This window comes from Lonchura striata, chromosome 9, assembly GCF_046129695.1.
Source record: "Lonchura striata isolate bLonStr1 chromosome 9, bLonStr1.mat, whole genome shotgun sequence".
NCBI classification, from domain to species: Eukaryota; Metazoa; Chordata; class Aves; order Passeriformes; family Estrildidae; genus Lonchura; species Lonchura striata.
Window position 1 is genome coordinate 17,694,306 of NC_134611.1, and position 20,154 is coordinate 17,714,459.

Below are 20,154 nucleotides of genomic sequence, written 5' to 3' on the forward strand. Positions count from 1 at the left end.
AGTCTCTGCCACAGTATTGCCATAGTGTAGATATTCAGACATCCTTGGAGTCACAGGCAGATGAGACTTCAGAAACTGACTGCCACATGCATTTATCTACCACAGAGGCTCAGCTCTTTGGTGAGTACCACATCAATAGTACAGCTACACTTTACCAGCAAGTGCTTGAGATTAACAGGCAATAACAGTTACTAACCTTCCCCTCAGAGTGCAAAGAAGGAAAGAATGAAAAGTCCACTGAAAGTCTGCTTCTATTGCTTTATTTCTTCAGGCTTTACACGGAGTAGAAACTCCTCCAACAGTATTCCATCCCACCTGAAGAAAATATTATCATATCAGAACAAATGTTGCAATATTAAAAAGTTAGCTCTAACACTACTTAGAACTTAGGAAAATATGCTTTTACCTATATGTGTGAAGATAAATAATATTACTTCTTGGAACTACAGTTGCTGATTTGGGTTACTCTGAGTTGCTACATGTTCATCTCTTTTTACTGGCAGGCTGCTCAAATGTTCCAGATTTTCAGTGCACCCCTTCAGCTCCTTACCTGCACTGCCTTTATTACAAAAAGAACCAAAATCATCTTGATTTTAGTCAATGTCATGGAGTAAAGGTGGTCCCTCAGATGTTCTGATCACTTAAGACAGCTTTATGCATTATGTATATGTCATGAATCCTACCACCAAATCATCAAATTAGGGGATAAAACGATGTTGCCCCACTGAGTTTAATGAAGATGTAACAACATGTTACAAGAATTAGTGAAGAGCAGAAACAGAATTATTTTCAAGTCTAGTAACAGTGCTTTGAGAGAGTATCTTCAGGTTTTGGAGAGTGGAAAGAAATTTCTAAAGGAAGCACATTTTAAACCTTCAAGATTCAGAAATGGGGAAAAGTGAAGTTGAGATTTTTAAGAACCATCATGACTGTCAGGGCACTGGAAAACTCATTTGTTCAGCCCTTTTAGAGCACCACTGATAACAGTTTATAAAAGACTATGAGTGAAATACAGACTTTGTGAAGCTGCCATTGTACTTGAATTTAGATTCACTGACGTTCTCATCGCAGAGTTCAGTCGCATTTACTGCTTAGGAAACTAGTCTGATGAATTCAATTACTGAAGGAAGTCTGGTTTTAATTCTTAGAACTACCACTTTTTTCAATTTAAATTGATTAATAATAAAAGTTACAGCATTTCAGAGGAACAGCATATAAATTAATTATAAATTGAAGCCCTAGCCCATGGCAATAAGATACAAAGCTCTCCTTCATGTCAGCTCAGATGCAGCTTTCAAGTATATTCTAAAGGTACTTCTTCTGGATAAATATTTTACGTTATAGATATAAATTACAGTTTATTGCCAGCTGTTTAAAATATCTATGATTTGGTAAGATGAGTCTTGCTAACCCCCAGCTGTCTCCCATTTAGCTGAATTGGAAAAACACTGGGTAAATTGCTGCCCATGGAGCACAAACAGAAGCAACTGAAGTACCCATAATTTGTTGGAGTTTTAGATCATCCTAATTTAGATATTTTTCAAAAGACATAATGTAAAGTAGACGCTACTTAATCGCCACCCTGATAAATAGCTCTACTGGGAAGATAATACAGTTAGTAAAAGGGTAAATTAAAAGCAAACTGTAAGAGCCAGGCTGCATCCGTGACATCGCCGATGTGTTTGGAATTGAGCCGTTTGATGCGCTGATCACAGCAGCATGCACTGAGCTACCACCATACATGGCACAGCTGCTTGTTATCTTCAGGGCACTGCCTCATGCTCCTGAATTGATATTTACAAACTGCATTGGTATAATCAAAGAAAAGCTAGAAAGTTTCTTAATTGACTGAACTCCTGGGTACACAATATAAACACAGCATTCATGTGCTCTTAATGGGGCACTTAAATATCATTTTTCACAGGTTTTATCATATGATAAACTACAATAAGTGGGGATGCAGTCAGGAGATGTACCTGAGTTATATGTCAAGGTAGCCACAAGAAGGGACCCTCAACTGAAGAGAACTGACAGTACAGAAGAGTCTATTTTGTCTCAGCAAGTCTGTACCAATGTCTGACCATTTTTGATATTTTTTGTGATTCTTCTATATGTTCAGCAGAGAAAACATATGGGGTGAATGCTAGTTCATACTACACTCTGTCAAAGGCAGCTGTCGACTGCTAGATACTGCCACCAATAAGCAAAAGTTGCAAGCTCAAGAGCCAAGAAATACATAGCTTTTCAGTGTCACATACAGAGCCAAATATTTTATTCTCCATTAAAAGAAAAGAAATTGTATTTCCTTTTTAAGTCTATTTATAACCACAAATGCAATTTTGTCCTCTTTGAGTAGTTAAAACCTTAATCTCTGGCTTTCTCATTCAAAAGATATTCTTCACAGTGATTTTTAACTGTTACAGTCCCTTTCTGTGGTTCTTAACTGGGGCTGAGCCTTTCCCTTTTTTACAGGATGCAGAAATGTCCTGATTAGAAAGAAGCAGAAGGCAGTGGTGGCAAGAGAGAAGCAAAGGAAGGAAAACATGCAAGGAAAGGAGACAGAAAGGCAGAAGGTAGAAGTGTGGCTGACAGCCCTGGGATCCCCCAGGACCACAGTCAGCAGTGAAGAGAACTACCTTGCGGAAAAGACACAGCTGGCAGGGAAGATGTCAACCGCAGGAGGTAAAGAAAAATGCAGGCAGGAGGAGAAAGTAGTGAGACACTCTGTGGACAGGAGTGCCTTGGGAGAAACACCATGGGGGTAAAATGGCCGATGACTTACAAATGTGCACGCAGCCCACAAATTAAAGTAACATTTGATTACCCCTATCAATCCAAAATGGTTTCCTTGGACACCAGTCCAAGAGAACATGGAAATTACCTCTTCACTCACTGACAGGCATGGTTCAAGAGCACATACCTTCTACCCTCAAGCCCAAGGGTATTAACCAGTCATTACCTCACATTTTCTTGTTTCCCTAATGGGCCCCATTTCATCTCCCTGGGTAGTGAGAGCTGCTTCACAGCACATCCACGGCAGCAATCTGTAACAGTGCACTTAGCCAGGCAGCAGGGGTACTGAATAATGAACCCATCTGTACCGTCCTTCCAGCCCTGTCCTAAAAGCACTGGGAAGCTCCAGAAGCAATATTCTCCAGGTACCTCCCTCTAACCAAATTTCTAAGTAGCAGATTACTCTCATTGTTAGGGTGCCTCTTGTACAGTATATAAAATGAGGTGGTTTTTTGCTTTACTGTTTAGGCAATAAAAATTGTTTCACTCTTTTTTGCATTGGCAGATAGTTAATAATAAAATGTCTATTTGGAATACCACCGTTATGAAAGGGAACATTTCCTCTTCCATATTATGTCACAGGACATACCCAATTAGTGGCAAAACACTTGATAATCCCTATGCATGCCCTCAGATCAGAACAAAAAGATGAAATAGCAATTTGGTGGAAAGCATTTTAATATAGGCATCCTGAATAAGAGCATTATGAGTTCTGTAATGGAAAAAATAAAAATAAAAAAGAGGGAAAAGCATTCCTCTGATTTCCTCTGATGCTGCAATACCTTTCCCTCCTCTGTTACTGTAAAAAGAAAATTCATTTCTTTTTCATTCAGGAGTAACTGGAGCTTTAAACAAATTAAATGCTTGGGAATGAAGTCTATCTTTTATTGTGAATCAAGCCGTGGGTCAAGCAGATTTTTGACCAATGGGAAATGATAAGTACAACCATATTTTTGCTTGCCTCGGCTCCTCCTAGGATCAAAGCTGAGGCTGTCAACCTTAATTTATGTTTAGATATTTAAAATATTTCCAGTATAATTCTGTATTTTTAAGAAGTTGTCACTGAGCAACACCTGAAACTGTCTCACTGTACTAAACTATGGCAGTATTTTTTCCCATCAGGTACTAGTTCAGCAATCCTCTTCATGTCTAATTCTTTGACAGCAATTCAGTTTTAGATGGCTTATAATAGGTGCCGCCTGAATTCTGCCAAGATTGAATTGTTATTGATTGGTACGAGGCAATGGTGTAGAAGGGTGCATTTCCACAGCCTGTATTTGGATGGGTCAGATCTTTTGACAGCTGATTTTGTTAGAAAACCTGGGGTCATTGTGGGCACTGATTATTACACACCCTTTGCATTTCTTCCATGACTGCAAGTTCAGCTTCTTACCCTTAAGAATACACAAGTAATTTTCTTTCTAAGGTCTATATAGAGGTTCTTTTATGTAGGAAAGGACATTATAATCAGTACAATAGAAATTGTACATAACTATTATAATTGTTATGTTCATACAATTGTATGAACAATACAAGATGCCAAGTACCAATTTCCTACCCGGGCACACTCTACTGGCCAACATGAAGTTTCCTTGTAAGCCTATTTTTCTCCATCACTACAAGCTCAGTTTCTCACTCTGCAGAAGATGTTGCAGATCTCAGCACTGTTGTGTAAGATAAACCCATTCTTGTTCCTTTTATACACTTATAAATGCCAAAATACATTAAGTCAACAAAAATTTATGGATTTGACTTCAGAAGATGAAATTATGTAATTAGTAACATTACACTGATTTTATTACTGTTTCTTTGATTTAAGTTGTTAGTAGTTCAAACATCTTAATTTCAGAGTGAATTATATAATTGTTTTTTTGTTGCTTGTTTATCCATTTTTTGTATAATTAGGATGCAGTAATTTACTTTATATCTCTTTAACTTAATTGAGTTAATAATATCTGCTGAGAAGCATGATGTCACACTCCCAGCTACTTGGCTGGAAATACCAGGAAAGAGCTTTCATTGGCTATAAGAATTTCAAAGGCCAGCTTTTCTGCTAGACCTGTAACTCTGCAAAAGTTAGGTTTTTTCCAAATTACACAGCTGCTTCCATATTTTAGTGCTTCTTTTGCTGCTCTTTTGATATATCGTATTAAAAAATCTTTCTTGACATGGCATGGTTCTCCCTGATGATATTGTTATCACAAAACACTATCTAGTGCATCAATAACAGCAAACGGGAGCAAGGACAACCTGTATTGAAAAAGGAAAACCTTAGCTTTCAGGTAGTGTCTAATAGCTGAAATTGCCTTGCTTGAACTCTATCAATGCAGTCAGTATAGCACATTCATCTCCATTTTATCAACCCTTCATCTTTTAATGAGCCAGCCAGTCTGGAAAGGACTCCACCTCCACTTGGATCATGTCAGGCAGGACAGGCTTGCCTGCAGTCTGAATCCCACAGTAATGAAGGATGTCTTTGGCACCAGGCTGCAGATGAGAAGGACAGATTTGCCAGGTACTGTATGACAGGTCAGGATCTCACCCAAACTGAAAGTCCATTTGGCATGCAGCTCTGATCAAGAGATCACAAGAAAGCAGCTGTGGCCCTGGGCCACAGAGTAACTCAGGCACAGGGAATAGGATTTGACTGGTCTGGTGTCATTGTCATAAATTTATTATGGGAAATCAAATAAATTTTATATTTTGGGATATTTATATTTTGGGATATTAATGACACTAAAGCAGCATCTATAATAGAGGTAGTGCCACAAAAAGTCATCTGAAAAACAGAACCATGAGTATAGTAACTATAAACATTGGACAGCCTTAAGACCTAAATCTTGACTTACCCTAGAAGTTAAATCCCAGAAAGAAAGATCACTGCTAATAATTCCTGGAATCTATGGAGTTACTCACAAGGAACTTACAGAACGATAGAAAAATCCACATCTGTCAAAAAACATGTATCTAATCCTGGCTCCTGAATGTTCAGTGCATGTATAATCCTTTCTACCCTCAAAGTTTTGATAAATATTAACTTGCTGGTCTTTATATGTCACACAGAGGGAAAGTTATGTAATTGCTATTTTCCAGCTGTAAAAATGGTGATGTTAAAAATAAGACAATAATTAATGAAAATGCACCAACCAGTAGCGTAGCCATAGAATGCTATTCATAAAACTGCCTGTAACAATAAAAGGAAAAACATGGTAAAACTGATACTATAATCTTAGCTGGGAAACATGGCACTAAAAATATTAGTTTGTGGATGGACCAATTCATAAATAAAAAGTCAGGGGGGGAAAAAAAGAAGATACATAAGGTGAAGAAAGAAGCTCATTACAAACTTCTGTCATGCCAAGACAGAACGACTCTCACAGCACCTCAGACATCACCAGATAATGCATCCACTCTGCACCTACAGCGCACGATGGTCTCTGCAAACTCTGACTTGCCAGCATGGGACACCCAGGTCCAGTGTTGTGCTCAGAGCAGGTACAGACACTGCACAGCTGCTGGTAAGAGCTCCAAAGGATCCAGTAAGTGTAGTTAAAGTAGTTCTTTTAGAAGGTGACTGGTGTTAGCTCTTTCTGCCCCACAAACTGTTGTGAAGCTCAGAACTATTGTCCAAGCAGAAACAGGACTCATGGGAAACTCGGGAGGGGGGAAAAAAGGACAAAAGTCTGTAACAACATGCAAATGAGGGTACTCAGAGCAGACCAGCCTTGATCTGGACTAATCTGTTGCAGAAAGAACAAGCAGTTTACCTCTGAAAGAGCCATGGCTTTTGAAGCTTAACATGACCATAGTCTGAGGCTGAGATATGGCCGTTAAATGCAAGGGAATACTAAAGTTCTGTGTTCTGACTTTCTGCAATATTAATTTTGAAAGTATCTGTACAATTTAACCTTCCAGTGCCACAGCCAGAAGCAAGACTTCCTAAATTAGCAGAAGTAATAAACAGGAGCCTCATTAAATCTTATTCTTCCCTGATTTTTTTTATTCTTCTAATTAAGCTCTCTGTCCTGTAACTCCCCTCATTTCCCTAATTCTCTCTTCATCATTGATTTCTTTATCCTTTGATATGACGGAGTGTCATGTCGTAAGGAAAGGTAGAGCTACGTTTTCTAGAGGGCAGAGCATGAAAAGGACAGGAAGGCATGTTGTTCTCAAAACTGTGTCCCAGCAAGGCAGATGGCTCATTAATGTACCAGTCTTGCCCTCTCAGCAAGGAAAAAACACACACTCACTTACACAGAGGGTCAGCCTGCGAGCCATGCTCCCTCTGGCAGCTCAGCTCTGTCGGCTGCTGTTCAAGCTGTCTTCTGTACTACTTAGGTTCACCTTTATGCAGCAATGAAGGGAAAGGCTCTTTAAAAAATGTTGGGACAGATGATGCACTCCTTATAGCTTTGAGTCTCTAGTCTGAAACTCTTCAGAGACCCTTGAGAGTAGGAAAAAAACCCCAAACCCTTAGTATCATGTTCCTCTGCAGACATCATTACCTCAATTAAACAAAACAGAAATAAAGTAATTTACCGAGTGCTAATTACACACACACACAAAAAAATAGTTTAATACAAACAGGCAACAACAAAAAGCTAATGTAATTCACTCTGACATTAACATTTTTTACAAACACCCCAGGCTTCTATCAAAACAAGTAACAAAATAAGTGTATTGTTACTAATTATAGCAGTTCCTCTCCTAAAGTGAAATACATACAACTGTGATGACCTTATATATTTTGACAAATGAAACTTGAAAGAACAAACACAGCTTATCAGTTCAGTTTCCCCTACAAGGAAACAGTGTCAACAAGGCTACATGCATTTAGCTTTCCCTGCTTTTCTAACTTTAAAAAAAAGTGTCAAAAGCACATTGACAAAGTCTGACAACCACAGATGATTGCAGGAAAGACTTTGGCAGGTTTTTTCCCTTCTTATTGTCATTTGAAGAATTGAAATAAAATTCTGTTATGCCATGGATTGCCTCGTCAGGACTCTGTTGACTATTTGCTAATGGAAGTGCATTGCTCCTTGCACAGCTGCCCCTGAGCTCTCCATCTGCAGTGCCTTGGAACCAGGTGAAATACTTCCATACTCTAATACCACCACCTTTTTACACAGGATTTTTTCCTTAAATAATGAGCCTTATTTGAAGAAAGCACCTACTGCTGTTACTCTCCTACCTCTGCACACGGTAGGTACTTCAAACCTATTTCAGTAGTGATGAGGACAAAATGGCAAACTGATCTATCCCTGCAAGGCTAAGGAGCATATTATGAGGGAAAGCACAGGAAATGAAGGCAGGAGAAAAATCTCAAAGACTTCTTCCATTTGAAGTAAACTCTTAGATCCCAAAATTGCTAGTGGGCACCCAAGCACACCCTGACAATTGTGATGCATGAGCACTCTGTTTACTACTCCAGACACTGTTAATTGCTATCTTGCATCCTGGTTCACAGTATAATTTAATACCAATGTTTTTCTAGATTTTATGTATCTTTCAAACAGTCTACTTTTCAGAAATCCAGCTGTTATTTAATTTCAACTGAAGACAAATTCCTATTTATGTAGGCTTCAGCAGTCATGGTAGTTCAATAAATGAAGCTTTTGCAAATGTATCAAAAATTATGGATCTTGCTGAGCCTTCTTTGTGATTCTGAGGCCTTTAAAAATAGAGAGAATTATTCTAGTTTCTAATGATAAATTCTTCTTAAGTCCTAATAAGAAAAGAAAAGAAGGTATCAAGGTCTATGATCTGTGTTTCTTACACGTGTTTCTATAGATGAATTATCTTTGGGCCTGATCTCAAAAGGAAATGCCCAGGATCACCTGACTTTCACAGAAACTGTGAAGCTTTACAGCATTTTGCAGAAAAAAGGCTTCTTGTTTCCCTATTTATTTTAAAATCAGCTCAGATGACTAATAAAACCTATTCTGTCTACCACAGATCAGAACACAAACATGTTGACAGGGCTCTGGGTGGGGAAAAAAAGAGAAATTGGAAGTGAGCTTTCCCTCTAGGGTCACACAGATCCTGCGGTCAGTGGATCCCTGCTGAGATCCTTCACCTTCCTAATTGATTGTCTTGCCCAGGAGGAAGCTAGAGACTCTCCAGGAGCTAAAGAAAAGAGAACTACACTTTCCAGCAGTAATAAGTGCCATTTACAAGGCAATTCTGCCAAGAGGGTTGAAGACATCGGTTATTTTGTAAAATACTTTGATGGATGATATATGCTCTCTACCTGTTTAAGTATGTGCACTGACTATTATGGATGCAAAGCATCAAAGCAGCAAAATTACTTGGTAGAATTCTTGAGCAACAAGAAAACTGATCTTACTTAACTCTGAGTTAAGCATAGTTGACTCTTTGTCCATTAGTGTAGCTTTTGATGTTGTAGTGTAATTAAATTTGAACCCAATACCCCCAACTTCTGCAACAAATGATACATATTTCTCTTTCTTTGTGTTGAAAATATATCCTGGCTAACTGGAATCACTGTGGCAAGCTGTAAATGATGTATGAAATGAAAAATCCCTGCTCACTGCAAGAAGAGGATATAGACAGGGCTCAGCAATTGCTGCTGGGCTATGCTATGTGCTGAAATATTCAGCTCAAATGCAGTCACACAAGCTTGTCAGTACTGACACTGGGCAGCAAGCTGCATATATCATTTTTCAATCTTATTCAGGACCAAATGACTAAGTGATAGATGGTATGATAAAGTCAGAAAAAAATTTACCAAGATCCTAAACCAACTTCAGTTATTGGGCTATTTTTTTTTTTTTTTTTTTTAGTTAAATGACTGATGTTCAACTGCCTTTGTCTCACCAATGCTCTGAACTTCAGAAACTTATAGTGACACAAAGAGCAGCTAGACTGGAAAATTATTAAACAACAAAGGGTTTCACCGCTCCAGAAATATTTATAGACACTATTTAAAATATACTGAATGACTGCCATTATTATTATGGGCTGCACCTTAATCAGCAGGATCTACTGAACACCTTTGGCCAAAGTCTACAGCAAAGACTCTCTCTGTGCTTTGGTATATAGATACAGAAATACATCTGCATTTCAGCATAACAAACCTATTTGCATTCCTGCACAGGACTTTTGGTACATCAGAGATATTTCTATTAACTGTTAGGACTGAGGCTATAATTTAACAATATACAGACTTCTGCAGATTGTGAAGTTCCTGCTAACCCCACACTCCTCATTTGCTGTCACTCCACAGCTCACAGTTACCCCTATTTTACCCAGGCAACTAAAGCATAGACATGTTACGAACTGAATCAGGAATCTGGTCTGACTTTAACAAACTATGTTTAAAAAAAAAAAAGGAAAGGAGTATTTTTGGTAAGGCAGACAAGCTCTCCCTAAACCTAGGAAAGGACAAGATGAAATGTGAGATGCTACACAAGATTAACTTGAGGCAAGGCTGGGGCTCATTTTGTCATTAGAAACATCCAGGGTGGATACCCTAAAAATACCACAAACTGTTTGGAGAGCTGCCAGCTACAAACCTAAGAGCTGGGAAGGGGAAGAGAAAGACAAGGCAGCTAAGAGGGGTGACTGTGCTGGCATTAAATCTGTGTCTCCTGTGGCAATTGTAAGTCTGACTGACAAAATGCAGATCATGTAGCACCTATGGGGTTCTTTTTAAAATTTTTTATTCTTGAAGCCCTTCAAAGATCACACAACAAGATGAAATTTGAGATTTCTTTCTGCCTCTGTGTTCTTTCTTCCCTCTCTTCCATTGAGATGGTTGCAAAGGTTAGAAACTTGTCTCACCTCCCCTGAAGGCAACCAGCAAAAGGGAACCTCAAAAAAGGCTTTTAAATTCCCATACATTAAAATGTATCAGCTGCTAAACTTTGGGTTTGTTCAGACGTTTTTTACATACACATTTTCATGCATTAAGGAAGTTTGGAAGTCTAGTTTTACATACTTAATGTTTAACCTTCCAGGCACATTTTTGACTTCTTACCCCCTCTAAGTGGGTGTTAATTCAAACTAGTCAAGAGGGCACAAACTTGAACAGAAGATCTCCTTTCCAATGTTATTTTCTCCAGACCTTTCAAAGATAAGGTTAGATAGATGTGTGTGATCCAAATGTGGTGCAAACAGTTAATGGCCCTCAGAGCACTGGTACAGCACCTTGAGGCCAGAGTTGATGAACTGAAGGAGCAGGGAAATACAGATGTCTCTACAGAAACAGCAAAGCAGTCCCACATCAGAGCTGCCTGCCTTTGCCATGCAGCAGGGAACACAGCACATATAAAGGGACTTGGGTAGAGGTCATTATTATAAGCATACAGAGAGAAGACTACACTATAAAATATATTTAAATCAATTACACCTGTATAGATATAAGCCCAAATAACAGAAAACAACAATGTTAGAAGCATCATTGTGTTAATTGTCCCTTGATCAGGAAATGTGTATTTAAACAGTGACTAGTACAATGACAGCATGGTCTGCAAATAAAGCTGCTGTGTATTACTATCTGAATATTTTTCCTACACATTATTTACTCAGAGCAGTGTTCTAACATTCACAATCCCTAGCCATGGGGCAGGACCCCACTGAGAAAACAAAGTCTAATAAAACAGCAGTAACAGGCAACTTCAGCCCTCTGTATATAAATTAGATTTCTTAATACTGTTACAGCCTGAAGAGGAGCAGAGCTCCATCTGTGCCTGGCTTTGTGTGTGTGTGTGACCAGGTGTTAATGCCTGAGCCATCCCTTGCTGCCTTCCTGCAGCAGCGAGGCCAGCTGGGAGCTCCCACTGCGACTTCAGCGCAGCTTAATGGGGAGATCTAAAAACAGAGATGCAGCCTGTGTGGTTAGCAGTTTTGGACAAATCCAACTGAATGTTCTGAGAGCCTAGGAAAGTTTAGAAGAGGCATTTTTGAGCTGACTGCTGTGGGGACATTATTGCCTTTATTCAGGGCCAGCAAAAAGAGCAAAAAGAAAATAGTTCATACAGAAAGATGGACCCAAGGAAAATAAGATCAAATTTCAATATTGAAAGTAAAAGATGCAAAATAAAACAAATTCAAATTAAAATATTAAAATATTAAAATATTTAGTTCTAAGACTCAGCAAGAGAAGGAGACTGATACATTAGAATACTAAAAAATAAAATGCATCAGAAATGGAAAGTCCTAAACAGCTGAATTACTTTTGGCAGGAGTACTGCACTGAGGCAGTACCTGGCCCAAGTACCTCTCCATAGAGTACCTGAAGCAGGGTGCACCTAATGTGGGAACATAAGAGGTGTGTCTGTGGCTGTGAAATGTCTCTCTCCTTTTCTTTTCCTGCAAGAGCAGGCATTTGGCTACACAATCCTTCCTTGACAGAAAAGATTCCCAGTGGTTCCATGAACCATTTTAGATTTTCTTTCTCCCTGGAGGCGACAGCACTGTAACCTCCCTGTTAGCAATTGCACTGGATATGAAAGGTCACAAGTAAAAGCCAATTTTAGACTAATTTGCTCCAACTAAAGTTTTATATTTACTGATGGAATATTTCTTTAATTGCTTACTCTCGATACATGGGATCTCAAGATGTATTTGACACACTGGAGGCAAAGGTTAAGGTTAATAAACATAACCTCTCTCCTGAATGTCACTGCCACTGATCAGCAATTTCACCCTGACCCAAGAGTATACTCACTTTGAATTTATGAGATTCAAATGTAAAAAAATTTCTTGCAGACTCTGCTGACTGATAGCCTTGAGTATCATCTCCACTCTGTTACACCTATCAGTCAGAAGACTTATGGACTCTCAGAAACTGGTGAGTGGCTTCTTCCTGACCATTTTGGGTGTAAAGGAGTTATTCTCTTCACACACCTGCCAACTGTTTATCCTCAGTCTGATCTGTTCATTAAGTACAGGTTATTGATTCATTCCTGTTAAGTATCGTGAGATTTATGATACACTCTCTTTGTTACATGGTTTATTTCACTAACATATTCTGCTAAAAGATAAAAAATTATAGAAGTGCAGAACAAATGCATTCTGCACTGAGCCCCATAGTTCTGGTCCTCATGTTCCTCAGAGATTCCTCACCTACAGAATGGTGCAGGTCTACTCTCATTATGCATCAAGGACTTAGTCAGATAACATTCTGCATCCTCTCAGAAGTAGCCATATCCCCAGATTTGGCCTGGTTACAAGAGAAAATACATATTAACTGCAATAACACATGGAGACAAACTAATCTTCATGCAGATATCCTAAGGGAATTGCAGAATGAAATGGCTGAGTAGCATGCAAAAAAAGTTATCTGCCTAAAATTATTTACTACTTCAGGGGACTTGGGGGCATTTTAATTTGTGCCTATCCTTCAAAAAGGTACTGGGGTGATTATGGAAGCCAGGCTCTAGTAAGGTTTAAAAAAATAGTGCTGAAGCAACTGTAACAAGAATAAATTACACATGTAGGGACAGGAAAGCACAGTTCCTACAATAGAAGATGTGTCACTGTCATCTATTTAGCACTTTGGGGATTGTAAACAAAAGTGAATGAGGGAGAAACAGCAAATATTTATATGGGCTTCTAAAGCTTTTGACAAAATAAACAAGATCTTGAAATCAAACAATGTCATAATTTAGATATGACTTGAAGACAAGAAACTATAAACAAATGAACAGTTTTTAGTATGCTAACTAGATGAAATTGAAACCTACTAGTTATTGTGTTAGTAGTTTTCTTAATTATCTTGTAAAGTCTTCAAATTATGAATATTATTCTAAAGCACCTGACTAAAAACATTGCCTTCTTAATATGCTCACATGAGTGAAATTTAAATAACTATCTTCGACCTAAGATTCTACAGATAATGAATTTTTGTGCTGACAAGGAGAGATCTCCTCTAGCTATGAAAGTCAGCTTTCTCCTTTTGGAGTGCAGAGATGATACCTCTTACAAGTAAAGAGTTGGGGGAAACAGAAAGGAAGAAGTACTGCCAATTAAAAACCCAATGAACACTGAAAAACAAATATCCAGGTTTATTCTAAGCCCTGAATATTAGTGGGGACACAAACAGCTAGGTAAAAGTAATCTAGAGACTTCACAGTTTGAATTGTTTTAGACCATTCTGCTAATCTGATGATTTTTAGTTTTAAGTTTTTATGGTTGCCTTAGGTGTCTGTTTAAACAGATATTGGACAATGGACTTTGTGAGGAAGAAAGTAACGGATGCTTTTTTGAGGAAAGAGCAGAAACTTTCCCCTTGCTGCTGTAATCATGCCCACTTTTAAATAAACCAGTGACAAAAAGCCATGTGCCAGTAGTATAGTCTCTGATTAAGTACTAAGCCTTTTATGATAATTGATCATTTTGGACCCTTGAGGTTTACCATTTATTAATTCATTTGCATAAAAAAAACCTTAAAATCTCTAGAGTTTTTAAAAATTCAAACCTTTGCCAAAACATAATAAATCCTAAGCAATGGAGTCTTCTGTATCTCAAGCAGAGCACACAGAAAAACTATTCGCTGGACAAAAAGAGCAGAGGAATCCAAGAACTGCATAGAAACTGCAAATCTAAATGAAGGGTAAACAAGATCAAACAGCAGAAGTGGCATCTGAAGGAAACAGATAAACAATAGGGGTGCTCCAGTGCTGTTACTATTAATGCAGCAATAGAAGATTTATGTTGTATATTTTACAACAGGAACTATTTAATCAGTATGCCTGAAACTTTCACACCAGCCATATGACCATGCTGCAATTACCCAGAATGTGCACTTCTTTACAAGAGAAGTTTTAAACAGTCAGGAGTATATTTTTCTTCTCTATTTATGCAACATCAAACTTTTCTTTAGAGCACTGTCTCTTACACAGTAAGACAACCCTCAAGACACACCACTACTACTCCCAAAATGGGCAAAATGTGGAAAAACTGGCAAGCTCTTTTCTGCATCAGTATTTTGGCTTGTCAGCTCTGTCAGCAGTTGATTCTGACTTTTGAGAAGAAGCTAACTGTTCATTACACCTCTGGGCTTTACAAAGATCACATATCAGAGCTTCATGACCAAATTAACGTATGGTCTATCCCCTTCCCTGAGGCCCCTTCCCTGGTATTATTATTGCTGGTAATATTGTAAGTGTAGTGTGAAATGGCCAATTCACACATACCAAGTTTTACACATTGCCTGAATCTGCTGGAACATGATTTTCATAAGAATGATGAGAGTAATAAACATCTTCTGGCAGAGACTTGCAAAATCTGCACACAGTTTACTCATGCAGTAATGGGCCATAGAACTGCAGGAGAAAAGCAATGTACATACACATGAATAAATTAAAAGAATAAATGTGAACCCAATGGAATGCTTCTCTTTTAGATATTTACAAAAAGCACGTATAGTGTGAAAAAGCTGCATACATTCTCAGCTGCACTTACAATAGTCAGAGAAATTAGAACATATTAGTTTCTAAAACGAGACTTTATGGTTGAGCTGTCAATGATCCAGTCTCAGCAGTTGCCTTAACTGATCCTAAGTTTGAGCTCTCCACATGGGCTGTAAGCAAAAAAGGCCTTACAAAGTAGTCTCTCTTACTAACCTATTACAAGGATTACATCTAACCACAAGAAAAATAAAAATATCTGTGGATTTTCTGAAGCTGAGAGAAAAAAATCAGCTTTTATCCTTGAAGAATTTCACCAGCTGACCAGGAAGGTAATTTTTGTGTAGAACACAAACAAGAGTGGGGAAAAGACTTCAGCTTTTTCTAAAGTGAAAACTCCAATCACCTCTCTCAGTTATTCAGATTACTTATTTGCATTGTCAGTGCAGCAGAGCAAGGTTTTCCTTACAAAGGAACCCATTTGAAGCCTGAAATTGTAAATTGACATTCTGCATATGGCTGCTGTTTCAAAGAAACTGGGGAACTTCAGCTCCTGGTGTTGCCAGCAGCATGTAGCAAGTATTTCCTGCATCTGCTGAGATACTGAACATGCAAAGAAACGTGACTGGATGATGGTTTAAGTAACTGGTGTAAAAACCACAGTTTTATCGTGAAGGTAATGAGAGCAATTTCAAGTGCACAGGAAAACCAGCTGGGATATTTTGGTTTTCATTTCAGGAAATTTATTCAGATTATGAAAGTAACATTTAAACAGAATGAGCTCTGAGTCAAAAACAATAAATTCATGGGAGAAAAAAAAAAAACTGAGAAAAAACCCACATTTTTGGCATTGGCAATCAATGGGACTTAACAAAACAATAGGATGTGACCTGTTGTCTCATTCTCCTGTTCTTGTGTTAGAGATGTGGTATAGCCACAGCTTTCCTTCATTGCTTTTCAATAGCTTCTAGCTTTTGCTGTTTCTGTAGAATTTTGCTTTGAGAGTTTTTATCTACTAGTGACTTGCATCAGATCAACTAAATGACTAACTCCTGGTGTAAAAAATAACTGGATGTGCCTACTTCAATGAAAGGTCAGCTAGTATATAAAAAGGGTTTGACATGTTTTTTATCTTATCCCTCTTCAAATGTCAACTACATTAAAGTCCTATCCCAAGTTTCACACTAGGAACTTCTAGATGAAGGAACTCCTCTACCCATCCATTTTCCAAAGTTCTTCCAGCTGCCCAGTGGCATGTATGCCACAGACTCACAACTGCCAGCTACTGAGAATTGGATATTTCATTGTAGTTTTGCTGAGATTTCCTTTGATGTGTTTACATTTATTTATTTGCACTTTCTGATGTATTAAAATAGAGGGCCATGCCATATAGCAGAAGCGACACAATGCATTCCTGATTGACACTAGCATGACCCTGAAACATGGGTTCCTTCATGTCCATATGAACTGATAATTTTATTTCTCTATTACATAACAGCATTTTAAAAGTTCAGTTATGGCAACTGTGAAATATTTTATTTAGATCTGTGAAATGTAGAGGTAAATTTTGTCTTTCAGAGTTCTTTTTATTATTCTTAGAGTAAAATTGAATTAACATATGCTTTCTTGAAGTACAATATATCCTCCTTTAGCTTCTCCTTAAGGATTTGTCTTAGTTCAAGATGATATTACAAAGAATAAATTTCAATTAAAAGAACTGCAACCATTCCAACAATTTGGATCAACTTCTATTCAGTACTTTGACTACAAGGACAGCATTTCATTCTTCAAATATCTATTTCCAGCCCCTTTCTTTATTGAGATATTCTGGAACTTAGCAATGGTCAAATTATCTCAGAAAGTAAAAATTTTCCCAGTGAAGTCTTTACCTGCATTTTTCCACAGTTTATCTTTTTATTGCATCTTACAAAACCAAGCAAACAAACAAAACCCTGTTGGAAACCAACAGGAGTTGAAAAGTAAAAAGGCTGGCAACAGTCCTCCAGAGAACACAGTTTCTCTTCTACGGGGCAGAACTGCTCTGTAGTTTATGAGTTTTGCATCTTCAGAAATCATTTCCTCACCAGTTTCAATATCCTTCCCTACAAGAATTTTGGGGGAGCTGAGATAGGCAGTCCCACACACAGGAGATTCCCAACAATTCAATTATAATCAAAAGTTATCTAAAGGTAAAAAATAACAAAAATCAACCAGTTTTGAAGACTTAGAGGAGAGAATTACTTGGTTATGACTAAAAATCTACCTGATTATCACCTATAATACCAGCATAAGGAAGAAACAGACTGACAATAAAAAGAAGGGAAAAAAAGTCACTTTTTCTAGCATACTTTCTCCTACATTTTCTTGCTACTCTATAAATATTTAATAATAATAATTAGCATGTTAATCGTACACAGAGACACTATTCTGAACTTTAGGAAAAGGGGGGTTTTGGTTTTCATGCTCTGAGCTTCTCAGTTTCTTGGTCTTTCTACTCCAAAGTATTCTGCCTCTGAGTCTCACATTCCATTTTGTAACATAAGAAAGTTCTGTCTAATGGAATTTTCAAAAGAAAGGCGTATATTATTTACATCTGTAGCTACCATTTAAAAAATGGTGGGTGTTTTTTTCCTGGTATCTTTTTCTTTAGTATTTTTGGTGCAAAGTTTCATGAACAAGTACACACTATGAAAAAGACCCCTACCAGGAAATGCCACAAGAAAGCAAGGCGGTCTTTTCATGTTAAGTAACTGTTAAGCATGTTCAGTCAAAAAAAAAAAAAAAAAATCCCACAGGAATGCTTTTTGTTGTGGCATTCATTAAGAACAAAGGCATGAGCCAGTCTCTCAGGCAGCCCATTTTGACAGATTTGAAACCCATGCAGTTTCATTAACCCTGGCTCTTGTGGATTTCCCGGTGCAGTAATACAGACTGCAGTTAGAGACTATCCATCAAAATGATGATATGCTGAATACTGGATCATAATTTCTTTAGATTAAGAGGTTCCTTTATATTGCAAAGTGTTCCAAAATCCAAAATGAGAAGTACCTCTGCAAGTGGATTTGTTCTCAAGTGCTTTTAATGACTATTCCTGCTTTATCTAATCATCACCAGAATTACTGAATCTCAACACATTTGATAAAATGAAGCCTTGTAGTAATGAACCTGAGTAATGTTTCATCTAAGTAAGAAATCTTGCCAAAGGGCAGTATATTTGACCATTAATTTAACAATAGGGAAGTTAATATATTTTCCAAATTTGTATGTACAAAAATAAACAGAGAGAACCCTCAGATATGCAGAGTGAAGTACTCAGTAAAAGCATCTGTTGCTGATTTCTACAGAGGTACTGAAACAAAAATACTTTGAATCCATACCCATAAGTGTGAAAATACAATTGTCTAGCTACTGGTTGAACACTAAAATTGAGCCAGCTGCAAATTTTTGCACAGGTGCCAAAAGTCCAAGAAGTAGCATTGATTAACCCAACATACTACTGCTCTGCTCAACAACAGCCAAGTTAAACTAGAAACCTTAGAGTGGCCTAAACTGTGTGGCATCACTGAAGATATACCAGTGGTTATGCAGGATCAAGTCCTTAATGCTGTAAAATGGTAATTTCATCTCACAAACAAGAACTACTGCCTCCTTAGAATTGCTGGGAAGGAGAATATTGGGTCTACAGTACATATATAATATAGAAAGGCCTGTAGTCAGATGGCCCAAATTCCTTTTAAGTCATTGTATCTAGCATTTCCCATGGGCTCAGCACCTTTTGTGGTCTAGATAAGAGCCAATAGGTAATGTAAGGCACAGGGACAAAGTGAAATTTAAACTGTGTGAATGTAGGCACTACTGAAAACAGGTGATATTATTATCTTCTTTTCACCTGTGTAATAGAAACATTTTCTATAGCTTGTTGTTTGACATTAATGGATAACATGTATGAGAAAGCCCACTCCATCTGTTCGAGAGTTTTCTTATTATTTGTCCCAGAGGTAAGAACTGAAAGCTACAGCATTTACTCATTACAGCTGCAGTGACTGGAGCACAGCAAAGTGTAGAATAGAGATTTAAGAACAGACTCCTAAAAAAGAGATATACTGGATCTAAAATACAATATGGCCTACTTCTAACACTGTTGAGTAAAAGATTTTTCTTGCCATGAGACAAATAAACAGAACTATAGACAGGCACAAAACCAGCCCATTTTAAAACATATGTCAAGTATTTTCTTAAGCTTTCAAACTATGAAAATTTCTAAATATGTCTGAGGAAAAATAAAATTCACTACACATCAATTTTTGCATAGTAAATTTGCAAGCCGCTACTTTTTATAAATTTAGATGCCTTTCTCCAATCACAATAGTTTAAGGTTTTTGCCTGTATACTTGTTCCTGAGAGAAGTAAGGAATACTTGAACTTACTTCTGAGAAGGGCCACCCTAGGTTTTTATAAGTACTATTTACTGTAAACACATAGCATGGTTTTATTTTGTGGTTTTTTGCAAAACATGAATAAGTAGATTCTTGTTTCAAAGAAAATATTAATTACTTACAAACTTTTTCTGAATATAAACACAGATTCCAGATTATAATGATGAGCATTTTCTTTATGGCATTGCTGTTTGTATGAGCAAAAAAGCATTTTGGATGAGACTAAAGATATAATTAAAACATAATCACAAAAAATTTAATGAATATATGAGTATCTGATCATATCCATAAAAGTGAACCAATATCAGCTACCAGCTTCTCTTTGGCAAATCACTGATGTGAAGACAACAGCCTGAAGAAGCTTTCTGAACCTTAGCTGTCATACTGGCAAATCACAACAATACTACACTAACTTGCTGTGAATAATGCCTTCCAATTCACAAGGGAATATGTCCCTAACAAAAGGATCCTGTCTCACTCTTTAAATCCTTTGAATAAAAAAAGTAAAAAGTCTATACCTTGCACAGTAACTACTAAAATCTTTCTGTATT

At 37.5% G+C, this 20,154-nt stretch overlaps 1 long non-coding RNA gene across 1 annotated transcript in view; it reads right to left on the reverse strand.

Moving 5' to 3' along the window:
• Positions 1–230: 230 nt before the first annotated feature.
• The window catches only part of LOC144246740 (uncharacterized), a 157,968-nt gene continuing 138,044 nt past the window's right edge, over positions 231–20,154 (reverse strand). Inside the window, exon 3 of the long non-coding RNA XR_013340409.1 lies at positions 231–315. This is a non-coding gene — a long non-coding RNA (uncharacterized LOC144246740). The remainder of the gene's footprint in view (positions 316–20,154) is intronic.